Genomic DNA, 13,108 nt, shown 5'->3' on the forward strand with positions numbered 1-13,108 from the left:
CACCCTTAAGCAAGGAGACCTCAGCCGTGCTCTGGGCCCATTAGAACAACTTGGGGAATTCTAATCAGTACCAGCAGACAACAGCGGTTTCAGTGCCAGGGGACCTAGGTCTGGCTCCATCTGATGGGGTGACCTTGAATAATCACCTCCTGACATAATCTCCCACCCTGGCTACTGCCTGGGTCTCTCCCACTCCGCTGCTGACCCTCACAGTGTCACAGTGGGCCCTTCAGGATGCCAGCCCCACTGGCATGGGACAAGCTGTGGAAATCTGCCAGTGGCTTCCCACTTCCTACCACTCTAGTGCTAAAACGAAAATCTCCACACCGCGGCCCACGCAGGCCTCTGTACTGCCCTTCCAACACCACCCCCTCCCCGCTGGGGCCTGCAGCACCCAGATGCTCCTGCCTGGGGCGTGCCCCCACCCCGACCCTGCTCCCCCAAACCCTTTCACTCAATTAACTCTACTTTTTAAATCTTTGTATTAACATCATTAAGATTTTATTTACAAACCATAAAATCACCATTTATAATTTTAGTGTAGTCAGAGCTAGGCAGTCACCCCAACTACCTCGGAACACTTTCATCTCCCAAAAGAAGCCCTGTACCCCCTCCTCCCGTCCCCGAACCCCTAAAAACTCTAATCTACTTTCGGTCCTACGAATTTGCATAGTCTGGGCATTTCATCTTAATGGACTCACACGGTAAGTAGTCTTTTCTCATCTCTTCCATTTTTTTATGCTTTAGTCTTTATTATTCCTTTCTTTCTGCTTGCTTTGGATATACCACAGTTTGTTCTCCTTTTATCTTGTTTTCTTAAGGTAGAACATTACCAATTTAAACTTTTTCTTCTTTTTTGATATGAGCCTTGACAGCTATAAATTTTCTCCTAAGCACTACTTTAGCTGCATCCTATACATTTCAGTATGTTGTATTTTCATTTTCATATATCTTAAAGTATTTTCTAATTTCTCTTGTGATTGCTTCTTGATTCACTGGTTATTTAGGAGTATGTTTACTTTCCACATACCTGTGAATTTCCCAGATTTGCTTTTATTGTTGATTTCTTCTTTAAAAAAATATTTATTTATTTTTTAGAGAGAGAAGGAAGGGGGAAAGAGAGGGAGAAAAATATCAACATGTGGTTGCCTCTCATGAACCCACCACTGGGGACCTGGCTTACAACCCAGGCATGTGCCCTGACTGGGGATCAAAGCAGCAACCCTGGCCTGTGCTCGATCCACTGAGCCACACCAACCAGGGCAATGTTGATTTCTAATTTCACCCCACTGTAGACAAAGAACATACTTTGTATGATTTCAGTCCTTCTAAATTTACTGAGGCTCGATTGTTTTATGGCCTAGCATATGGCAACGCCGAGAGAACATTTCACGTGCACTTGAGAAGAATGAGTATTTCGCTGTTGTTGGGCGGAGTGTTCTGTGTCTGTGAGGTCTGCTTGGCTTATTATGTTCAAGCCGCCCATTTCCTCGTTGATTCTCTGCCTGCCTGTTCCAGCCAGCACTGAAAGTGGGACCTTAATGTCTCCAATTATGATCATTGAATTGTGTATTTCTCCCTTCATTTCTGGTAGATTTTGCTGCATGTACTTTGGGGGCCCCTTGTAAGGTGCACATATGTTTATAATTGACATGTTTTTCTGATGGACTGACCCTTTCATCATCGCAAAATGACCCTAGTTTGTCTGCAGCAACTATTTTTATCCTAAAGTCTATTTTATCTGATATTAGTACAGACACTTCAACTCTCTTTTAGTTACTGTTTGCACGGTTCATCTTTTTCCATCCCTTTTCTTTCCACCTGTGTGTATCTTTGAATCTAAAGTGTGCTTCTTGAGCTTCCAGCCAAGATGGAGGCACAGGTAGACTCACTATGCCTCCGCGCACAACCAAGATAGAGATGACAACAATTTAGAAACAGAATAACAACCAAAACTGACAGAAAGTTGATCTGAATGGAAGTTGGACAAACAAGAAAATAGACACGTTCATCCAGACCGGTAGGAGGGGCGGAGTCGAGCAGCCAGGTGTGGGTCATGGCGCAGAGAGCAGAGAGCGTTGGGATCGGGTGCGTGAGGCATCGGGGGTGTGCAGGACCGCAGTGGGTGGACCCTGAGCGTGCAAGCAGCAGCTGGCAGACCCCGGCCAAGGGGTGGCAAACGGCAGACCCAGTGAGGTGGTGATTGTGAAGCAAGGCACTGCGCACAACCCAGGATCACAGCGCTGAGAAATAGAGCCTTGAGGCACTAACTGAGGACACCTGTGGGGATTGAGGCACAGGGAGGGACTCCCAGCCTCACAGGAGAGGTCCTTGGAGGGTCCCACAGCATGCTAAAGCCCACCCCCACGGGAACTGGCACCAGAGGGGCCCAGTTAGCTTGGGAGAAGCAGCAGAAGGGACTGAGGTCCCATGGGGAGCAGAGCAAGCGCCACTGTTCCCTCTCAGACCCCGCCCCCACATACAATGTCACAACCCAGTGACTAGGGTGCCCTGCCCTGGTGAATACCTAAGGCTCCACCCCCATATGTAACAGGGACAATCAGACCAAAGGAAAAAAAAAAGATGGCTCAAACAGAATTGAAGGCCTCAGAGCCAGTTTTTTTAAGCGACCGAAAGATAGCCAACCCATCAGATGCACAGTTCAAAGCACTGGTGATCAGGATGCTCACAGAATTAGTTGATTTTGGTCTCAAATTAGATGAAAAATGAAGGCTACAATAAGTGAAATGAAGAAAAATGCACAGGGAACCAATAGTGATGGAATGAAAGCTGGGTCTCACATCAATGGAGTGGACAGAAGGAAGAAAAAACCAAACAACCAGAAAAGAATGAAGAAATAAGAATTCAAAAAAACTAGGAGAAGCTTAGGAATCTCCAGGACATCTTTAAACGTTCCAACATCCAAATTATAGGGGTACCAGAAGGGGAAGAGGAAGAGCAACAGATTGAACACATATTTGAACAAATAATAAAGGAGAACTTCCCCATTCTGGCAAAGGAAATAGACTTCCAGGAAATCCAGGAAGCTCAGAGAGCCCCCAAAGAAGTTGGACCCAAGAAGAAACACACCAAGGCACATCATCATTACATTAGCCAAGGTAAAAATGAAGGAGAGAATCCTAGAAGCAGCAAGAGATAAGGGGACAGTAACCTACAAAGGAGTTCCCATCAGACTGTCAGCTGATTTCTCAAAAGAGATCTTAAAGGCAAGAAGGGGCTGCAAAGAAGTATTCAGAGTCATGAAAGGCAAGGACCTACATTCAAGCTTGTTCTATCCAGCAAAGCCTTCACTTAGCATGGAAGGGCAGATAAAGTGCTTCTCAGATAAGGTCAAGTTAAAGGAGGTCATCATCATCAAGCCCCTATTTTATGAAATGTTAAAGGGACTTATCTAAGAAAAAGAAGATAAAAAACATGTATAGTAAAATGACAGCAAACTCACAGTTATTAACAACAATACCTAAAACAAAAACAAAAAGAAACTTAGCAAACAATTAGAACAGGAACAGAACCACAGAAATGGAGATCACATGGAGGGTTAGCAACAGGGGAGTAGGAGGAGGAGAGAGGGGGAAAGGTATGGAGAATAAGTAGCATAGATGGTAGGTAGAAAATAGACAGGGGGAGGGTAAGAATAGTATGGGAAATGTAGAAGCTAAAGAACTTATGACACATGGACATGAACTAAAGGGTGGGAATGTGGGTGGGAGAGGGTGTGCAGGGTGGAGGGGAATGAAGGGGGAAATGGGACAACTGTAATAGCATAATCAATAAAATGTAATTAAAAAAATAAAGCATGCTTCTTCCACACAGCATAGAGCTGGCTTCCCCACGACACACACCCAGTCTGTCAATTTCTGCCTTTTTCTTGTAGTGTTCAGTCCATTGCATGAAATGTAATTACTCATGAGATAGGATTTATGCCATTTTGCTAGTCGTTTTCTATATGTCTTCTGCCTTTTTGTTCCTATATTCTTCCATTATTGTCCTCTTTAAGGTGAAATAAGTATTCCTAGCATACCATTTTAATTCACTTCTATCACATATCTTTAGTTATTTTCTTAGTGGTTGCTCTGGAGACTACAATTAACATTTTAACTTAAAACCATCTAGCTCTGCTAATGCCAACTTAGCTTCCATATATACAAAAACTTTGCTCTGATGTAGCTTTGTTTTCCTTCCCCTCTGTTGTGCTGTTATGTTACACTATTACATCTTTGTACATTACAGCCTGCCAACACAGTTTTATAACTAATGCTTTATGCAGATAGAATAAAAGGGTTACAAACTAAGTACGTTTACACCTTTAAAGGTGCTCCTCATTTCTTCATGTGGATTTGAGGTACTGTCCAGTGTCCTATCTTTTCAACCTGAAGGACTCCCTTTGGTACTTCTTGTAGGGCATGTCTGCTAGCAGCAAATTCACTTCTTATTTATCTAAATTTTTAAATTGATTTTTAGAGAGAGAGAGGAGGTGAGGGAGGGAGAGAGGGAGAGGGGGGAGGGGAGAGGGTAAGGGAGGTGGGGAAGAGAGAGCGAGAGAGAGAGAGAGACATTGATTTGTTGTCCCATTGATTTATGCATTCATTGGTTGCTTCTTGCATGTGCCCTGACTGGGGATCAAACTTGCAACCTTTGCGTATCAGGATGACACTCTAATCAACTGAGTTACCCAGCCAGGGCTTATCTGGAATTTTTGGAAGGATAGTTTTTCTGGGTATAGAATGTTTGGTTGACTTTTAGCATTTCTACTGTCATTCCAATGCCTTTTTGCTTCCATGGTTTCAGATCAGAAGTCAGCCGTTAATCTTAATAGGGCTTATTTGCCTAATTAAGTATTATCCCTTGAACTCTGAGGGAAGTCAATCTCTTTCTCCCTAGACTACATCAGGCCCTTCCTTACATGCCCCCGGGGTGCTCTGTACTTCTTTTATTGGCAAGTAAATAACTAATGACAAAGTGGCTCTTTAGGGCTTCCTTCTATCACTAGAATGTAAGTTCCGTAAGGCAAGAACCAGGCCTGCCTTGTTCAGCCCTGTATCCCCAGAGGCAGCACATGCCTGGCACATGGGAGCCTTTAAAAAAACATTTACTGAGTAAATGAATCACACTCATCCTAAAGTAGGCTGAATCACTGGTGTCAATCTTTACCCCTTGTAACGGCATGAGATAGCTGCACTCTGCCAAGGCCTTGTGGTGTGCAGTGTACTTCCTGCCCCTCGGCCTGGGCTTGGTCACGTGGCTTGCATTGGTCAATGGGATGTTATGGATGTGATGTGAGCAAAGGCTTGAAATGTGCTTGTGCAACTGAGCTCGCTCTCCTGCATTACTGCCTGTCACCATGACACAAATGGGACTTAGTGGCCCCCGGTTAGAGTGGGATAACAGATACAGGGAGCAAACCTAAACCCAACTCACAGCCTAAAGCCAACCAAGGCCCACTGAGAGCAGCCTAAGTCAGCCACACTCCACCGAACCCACAGGTATGTGTGGGTGGAATACTGACTGTCATATACCAGTGTGTTTGGGAGGCTTTGTTACGCAGCAACACTGTGGCAATAGGCAGCTGAGACATATGCCCTGGCAACTTTGAATATGGGAGAAGCCCTAGGATAGGTCTTCCATCTTGTCCCCGACATGGCCCACAGTTGGGTCCAGACTGATCCATGCGCAGGCCGGCACCCCTCCCCAGACTTACAGGAAAAACTTCCTGGGATTCTACGGTCCCACAGCTAGGATACTCACCACTAGTATCAGTCTCCCGGAGCAGCCCAAATGTATTAAGCACCTACACTGTGCCAGGCGCACAGTAGGTATTCGTTAAGAGTTTGTCTTCCTCCACCCACCCTCTCACCAATTCCATCACTAGGCCTGAGAACACAGCTTCACAGGGAGAAAAATCTGCAATTTTTTCTCTGCTATGGGGCTGGGAGCGGGGGCGGTGCACCCTGACCTGTCCCAGGGGCTCACCTTCTTACTGCCCCGACGGATCCCCCAAACTCAGGTAGAGAGGAGGGGACAGGGACACAGGCAGGCAGAATATGCCTCCTTATGTTGTAACTATGATTCAATGTGTGATCTACAATTAACATTTATTCATTCAAAATTTGTAACTGTCTATTTCAAAGAGAGCTTGAGGCAGCTTAGGTGCTAAATGCAATAAAAAATAAACAACTTAAGGATCAAAGAGAACAGAGGCTGGGCAGAAAACAGAAAGAGGAGATGCCACCAGAAATCTGACAATTAAACTGAGCAGTGTGCCTGACTCTCAGCTCTCCGGCAGCCGCACAAACGAGGCAACCACATGGGACACAGTTGTCAATATAAAATCAAAGCATCAGCCATCCCGTCTGAATTTGAACCGCATGCACAGAGGGCTCCAGGCCAAAAGGACAGGGGTCAGGCTGAGCCAGGAAGACAGCAGCACTAGCAATAACAGTGACCACCACTCGCGTGGCAGGCACTGTTCTAAGTGCTTTGTCCAAGGCTTCTCACTGAATTTCATGACAATGAAACAGAATCTATCATTACTTCCATGTCATAGGTAAGGAAACTGAGGCCCACAGGGGAAAAGCAACTTCTCAAGGCCACCGTGTGAGGACAGGGTGAGGCCAGGATGAAAATCCGCAAGTCTGAACCCAGAGCCCTCAGGCCCTGAACCACTGAGCAATCCACCTGCTGCTTTGTTCACGCTGGACACACCCAAACCTTGCAGACCCTGAGCACCCAGTCTCTGGTTCTGGGCCAGCTGCAGGCCAGCCCTCTTCCCTGCTGTGGTCTTGTCCCCCATACTGGGGAAGAGCTCCCGTGGGAGACACGGCAGGGTTGGGGGGACATCGCTGGCTTAGCCTCTTTGTCAGGAACCATTACCTCCTGGTGAGCCGCCTACAGACAGCCTGCCCGGATTCCCACCTGCCAAGCTCTGCAGAGGCATCTCACCTTCCTCCGCCCATGAAACCTGCGCTCCCAGCACATTCCGTATCTAATGTGCTGTCCATCCCCATGCATGTCCCCGATTCCAACACCAACCCCCTCACATTCCGCATTCCGCAGCAGTCAGCACAGCCCACCACTGAGAGTGACACACAGTGAATGTCCTCTAAGGCAACAACCCCTGAGGTGCAAACTTTCAACCCCTACCGCTCTGAACATGAGGCCCACATGAGGCCAGGTCAGCCTACAGCTGTGTCCTGGCTGCCCCCCTGACCTGTCCTCTCTGCCCTGACCTCAGAGAGTGACCTGGATGCAAAGTTACAATTCTTTAAAATCCATTTAGACTCCACGTAGGGACTTCTCCCTTCCAAGTTTCCCGCTATGCTGAACAAATGATCTCCATCACCCTGCCCAGGGTGACCCAGCTCACCGCCACATGACACCCAGACTGGAAGGTGGGTTTGTGGTGAGTCTGAGGCCATCTCAGGCCACAAGATACTTTTGTGTGAATTGAGAAGAGGCACCTGCCCCCTTCAGGGAGGAGCTCCTCTTCCACCTGTTTGAAAACCATCATACGAAACAGATAAGCTACAAGAGGCGCTGCACTCATTCGTTAGGAAATCTCCATACCAGCCACACACACTGAAGCCCTCGTCCACACGGTGCCCGAGTATGCCACTCAACCCGCAAACATGACTCTGGCAGACCCAGCATATCCACAGTGATCTGCATCTCTGGCCAAGCTAGATACCCAAAGAGGTTAGGCGCCTGCTCCGGGGTACCCTTGAGATGGGGAGACTTCAGGGTAGTGAACCATGTCCTGTTTGTGCTGAGCTCAAGTCAAGTGTAAGAGGCCCAGAGAGTGTGTGAAAGGTCTTCACGTCTAGGCTAGGGTCATCAGACCCCAAGCCGTGGCTTCTGCAAATGAGGAAAACCGGCAGCAGTATTAGACCTGACGGGTAGAGAAGGTCAAGGTCAGGAACCAGCTCTGGAGAAAGGCCAAGGAATGATGATGGGGAAAACACAGACAACCTGGTGGCTGCTCTGAGATGCAGCCTGGACTGATTTTGACCATCTGGGGTTAGAAAGAATTTCACATTCATCTCTGACCTTTTCTTGGTGAACTTCACCCGTGGCGGCTTCCCCTTGATCAAACACTTTCCCAGACCCTGACATTAATGAGGACCAGCACTGTGACAACTCAGAGACCAGTGGAAACGGGTCGTTTCCTTTCACTAATCTGTGTGGTCCAACAACATTAGAAAAGAAACCAGAAGCCCCGGCTGGTGTGGCTGTTGGCTGAAGCATTGTCCCAGAACTGAGGGTTGTAGGTTTGATCCCCGGCCAGGAAGCGTGTGGGAGGCAACCAATCAAAGTTTCTCTCTCGCATTGATGTTCCTTTCTCTCCCTTCCTCTCTCTCTAAAAGCAATAAAAAATGTCCTCAGGTGAGCATTAAAATTAAAATTAAAAAAAAAACAAGGAGAGAACTCATTTCTTTTTTTTTGCTTTTCAATGAGGCCCCACTTAGAGCAGAGCAAGTTCAGGGCTGAGACTACTTAGGCAGATGGTCCCTGACGGACGGACGGCATGAGAGCACTTTGGGTCTAGCAATCATTTTCGGATAAACGCACCGAACACCCCCCGTCCAACCCCCTGTGCTCCATGGCAAGAAGCAAGAAAAATGAACCCTGTTTCCAAAAATGAAGTCTAGAAAATAATATACACTCCTACAGTTCATCCTCTAAATTCAGCCTGTGTGGTCCATTCACTTTCCACTGGGCACTGATAGAAAACTGTTCCAAAACTGGGAACCGAACTTTAAGTTGGGGGGGGACTCTCCCCAAGCCTCAATGTCTGAAGTAGCTTTGCCACAAACTTTTCAAGTTCAATGCAAAGGGGCTACCTGGTGGAGGGTTCACCTTGTCGGCCCAGGAATCCAAGTGTGCTAGTGGGGTCGTGTAAAAACTCAGGGAATTGGTGCGAGACGGCGTCTGCCCTGAGTGTCAGCACTACGAGGCAGTGTTTAGTGGCAACACGCCACTAAATTCGTGCTGCCAGTGGTTGGGAACACTGTATCCATCAGGATTCTTTGGTTGCAAGCAACAGAAACCAGGTCTGGCTGTCAGAAGCGGAAAGGAAGTCGCTGGAAGGATAGCAGGTAGCTCAGAATGGATGAGAACAGTGAAGACCCTGATGCAGGAGAAAGCAGAGCCCTGGTAGCTGCAAGCGTCTCCAACTCCCATCAGCTGCCACTGTGGGAATAGTAGCTCCGACGGCCTTCCCTTCTCGCTTCGCCCAGCTCCAGTTCCGGATCCCAGGACGGACAGCCCAGGAGAGGAGCCCAGCTTGGGGTGAGGCCCCAGCCCTTGACCTGGGTGATGGCTACACAGCTGGTTCACTTTGTAAAAACAATCCAAGCAGTACCCTTAGGATCTGTGAAATTTTACTAAATGAATTTCATGCTTCACTAACAGTTACTCCTAAGCTATGATCAAGCAATTCCACTCCTAAAAGAAGTAAAACATGTAAGAGAAATAATATACATAAGAGAAATGAAAACCTATGTCAACAAAAAGCCTTATGGCCACTCCACTTATAATATCCAAAAACTAAAAGCAGCCTAGGGTTCAATGAACACGTGGGTGGATAAACAAATTCTACATAGTCACACAATGGAATACGACTCAACAATTAAAAGGACGCAGCTACTGATACACATACAACAGGGAAGAATTTCAAACATTATGTCAAGGGGGAGGAAAAGAAGCCTTTTATGAAAGAGTACATACGTACTGTACTGTTCCATTATATGAAGTTCTGGCACAGGTAAAACATATATGGCAGGAAAATCAGAATAGTGGTTAATTTGGAAGGAGTAGGGCAGGGATTGCCTGGGAAAAGGCGTGAGGGAACTGTCCGCAGTGAGGGTCGTGTTCTCTATCTTGACGGGGGTGGGTTGCACAGGCACACACGTTTACTTGTCTGAGCTCCTTGAATGGAAAACAGAAGATTTGTGCATTTCACTATATACACATTTTATCACAAAAGGAACATAAAAATATTGGACTTCGGTTAATGATAAGCTTGCTGTCTTACGCTTTGGCTGTTTTGTTCACCAAAAGATGCTATGAAGACAGTGAAGAAGCAAGCCGCAAGCTGAGAGACGTATTCACAACATATAATGCACAGAGGATTAGTGCCAGAATGTGACTGTGGGAAGATCTCTTATGAAGCAGGAGTAATCTGACAGGAAAATAATGGGTGAAGAAAAGTACAGGTGTGCACATGAGAAAACACAGACTGTCACAGACACGGCCACCCTACAAGGTGAAGGGACTGCCAAGTACAGATCGGTGGTTACAGGACAGTCTCGGGGATGTGAAGTCCAGCACAGGGAATACGGTCGATAATACTATAGTAATTATGTACGGTGCCCGGTGGGTCCTAGAATTATCGGGAGGGTCACTTTGTAAATTATATAACTGTCTAATCACTATGCTGTACACCAGGAACTAATATAAAATAACACTGAATGTCAGCTGCAATTGGGGAAAAAAAACATGTTCAACCTTGGCAGTTAATCACTGAAATGCCGATGTCAAGCACAATGAAATACCAGTTCCGAGTCCCCGGCTTGGCACAAACTAACACTGCAGATGGTGCTACATACTGGTGAGGATGGAGCACAGCCGCACTCTGGCCCAGGGCAGGAGGGAGTCCACTTTGCCTCGGAGTCTGGAGGACAAGAGACAAAACCAGCCTGGGACCTTATCGTCCTGCTCCCGAACACCCTTCCTGGAGAGACTGACACGTGGAGAGGAGGCTGGTGACAGTACAGAGCAGACACGACCCCAGTGCTGATTCACTTGCATAAGCCAACAGATGAAAGGGATAAATACACGGGTGCCCTCGCACACAGCAGTGAAAAAGGAACCACGGCCACACACAACAGGGCAAATCCCAGCAACACACACAAGTGTACCCAGTGAGAACTTAGAACACAGTGTGATTCTACTTATAAAAGTTCAAAAGCATACAGTGCATTGTTTAAGGATATAAATTGATAAGGTAAAGCAATGCAGAACAATAGGTTAACGATTATAACAAAATTCAGGTGACCTGGGGAGAGGGGAAGAACCTGAAGAGAGAGGAAGATGCATTTAAGAAGTAGAAGCAATTTCTGAAGGGTTGCTGGGGCTCTATTTCTTAAGTGAGCTGAGCATACAACTGCTTCATTCTTCTTGTTTAAACTCCACATATATGTTTCATATGCTCTTTTATATATATAGTTCACAATAATTTTTAAAAAGTCAATAACATTCTTAGCTTCCAACAATATTCAGTTAAAAATAAAATGAAAAAAAAAATTCTTATCCCCTAGCAACGGAAGCATAAAACACCCAGGAACAAGCCTAACGAGAAATGCTCACAGCGGCCATGAAGAAATCCAGGAAACCCGCCCTGGCTGGTGTGGATCAGTGGACTGAGCGCCGACCTGCGAACCAGAAGGACGCCAGCTCGGTCCCCAGGCAGGGTGCGGGCAGGGTCGCGGCCAAGTCCCCAGCAGCGGGAGTACGAGAAGCAACCACACATTGATGTTCCTCTGCATCTCTTTCTCCCTCCCTCCCCCCTCCCTAAGAAATAAAAAATAAAGAAAAATTCTTTTAAAAAATAAATAAAATCTTTAAGAAAATCTACTCAGCATTCACGTGCGGCAACACCACGGCGGTCTCAGTGTCAGGGGCGCCGGGGCGGGCGCTGCGGGGGAGAAGGGCAGCGGCCGTGGTCGCCGTTTCCGTCTCCAGGGTTCGCGCCCGGGCACTGAGCACTTCCACAGGGAGGCTGGCACGCGACCAAACTCGAGACGCGCAGCTCATCACAGTCGATGAAAAACTGGATGGAGCTATGACACTGAAGAGAGGAAGGTTCTGAAACCCAAGTCCAAGTCTTACGGTGCAAACTTCTCTTGGAACAAAAGAATAAGAATATCGACAAAATAGATGGGCACCACTCAATCTCTGCGAATCAAGTCGGCTATGCCGTATTTATAGCCCGTGTATAATACATCTCTTCATTTCCTAATAAATTTGACCTTTCAACTACAAAAAAAAACTGTGCAACTTTACTGATTTCTGTAAAACAAAGATAACAGAAAAGGAGAAATATTTATTTATAGAAATATGTACAGACCAGATTTCTAGATAGGAAAACTCAATATAGTTATTATTTTATAAATTCAGTACAAGTCCACATTTGTTTCTAATAATATTTGCAGAAAAACAATGAAATAATTATAAATATCATATAGAAGAATGAATAAATAGGCAAGCATAACCAAGGTTTTTTTTGAGAAAGAATTTGCACTGCCAGGTATTAAAATATATAAAGTCACAACAACAACGAAAAAAGTGATAGTGGAGGAAAAGAGAAAAACAAACAAAAGGAAAAAAAGCAAAAACAAAAACACAGTCCCTAGCTGATAGCATCATCCTGATACACCAAGGCTGTGGGTTCAACCCCTGGTCAGGACACATGCGAGAATCAACCAATGAATGCATAAATAAGTGGAACAAAAAATTAATGCTTCTCTCCCTCTCTCTAAAAATCAATAAGTAAAACACAGAAAGCCTGGAAGCTAGTATGTTTGCACAGTATAACAAAAGTAACATTCAAAATGGGTTGGGGAAAGACAGGTTGTGTCTAAGACCAAAACCTAGAACCTGGTAACACCTAGTTACTGCGCCTGGGAGGCTAAGGGATAAGGGAGGAGGGAGGCATTGTTTGCCTTTTGCATCTTTTGAATTTTAAACAACATGATGATAATGGATATTCAAAAATAAATTTAAATTTAAAATCCAGTTGGTGGGGAAAGAAACTAAATGGAAAAAACTGGTTAACAAATTGGAAAGAAATAAAATCAGATATGGTCTTATCTCACACCATAAACCAAAATAAATTTCAGTTGAATCAGAACTGAACACAAAAGAGAACACTGAATGAAAAAGCTGAAACCAAATAAAGAACCAAAAGGAGATGTAGGTGAATATTTATCTGACCTTGGGGTGGGGCAGATCTTTTAAACCCAAAAGCAAAGGAAGAAATCATGAGAGGAAAGGACTAATGGACTCTCCTGATGCCCAGGTAGCCGTCACA

At 45.8% G+C, this 13,108-nt stretch overlaps 1 protein-coding gene across 3 annotated transcripts in view; it reads right to left on the bottom strand.

The window, feature by feature from the left end:
* RPH3AL (rabphilin 3A like (without C2 domains)) overlaps positions 1-13,108 on the bottom strand; it is a 140,073-nt gene that overhangs the window by 115,717 nt on the left and 11,248 nt on the right. The gene's annotated exons all lie outside the window — the stretch shown is intronic.

The sequence above is a fragment of the Phyllostomus hastatus genome, unplaced genomic scaffold (assembly GCF_019186645.2).
Source record: "Phyllostomus hastatus isolate PE091 unplaced genomic scaffold, TTU_PhHast_1.1 phas_contig_210, whole genome shotgun sequence".
NCBI lineage: Eukaryota > Metazoa > Chordata > Mammalia > Chiroptera > Phyllostomidae > Phyllostomus > Phyllostomus hastatus.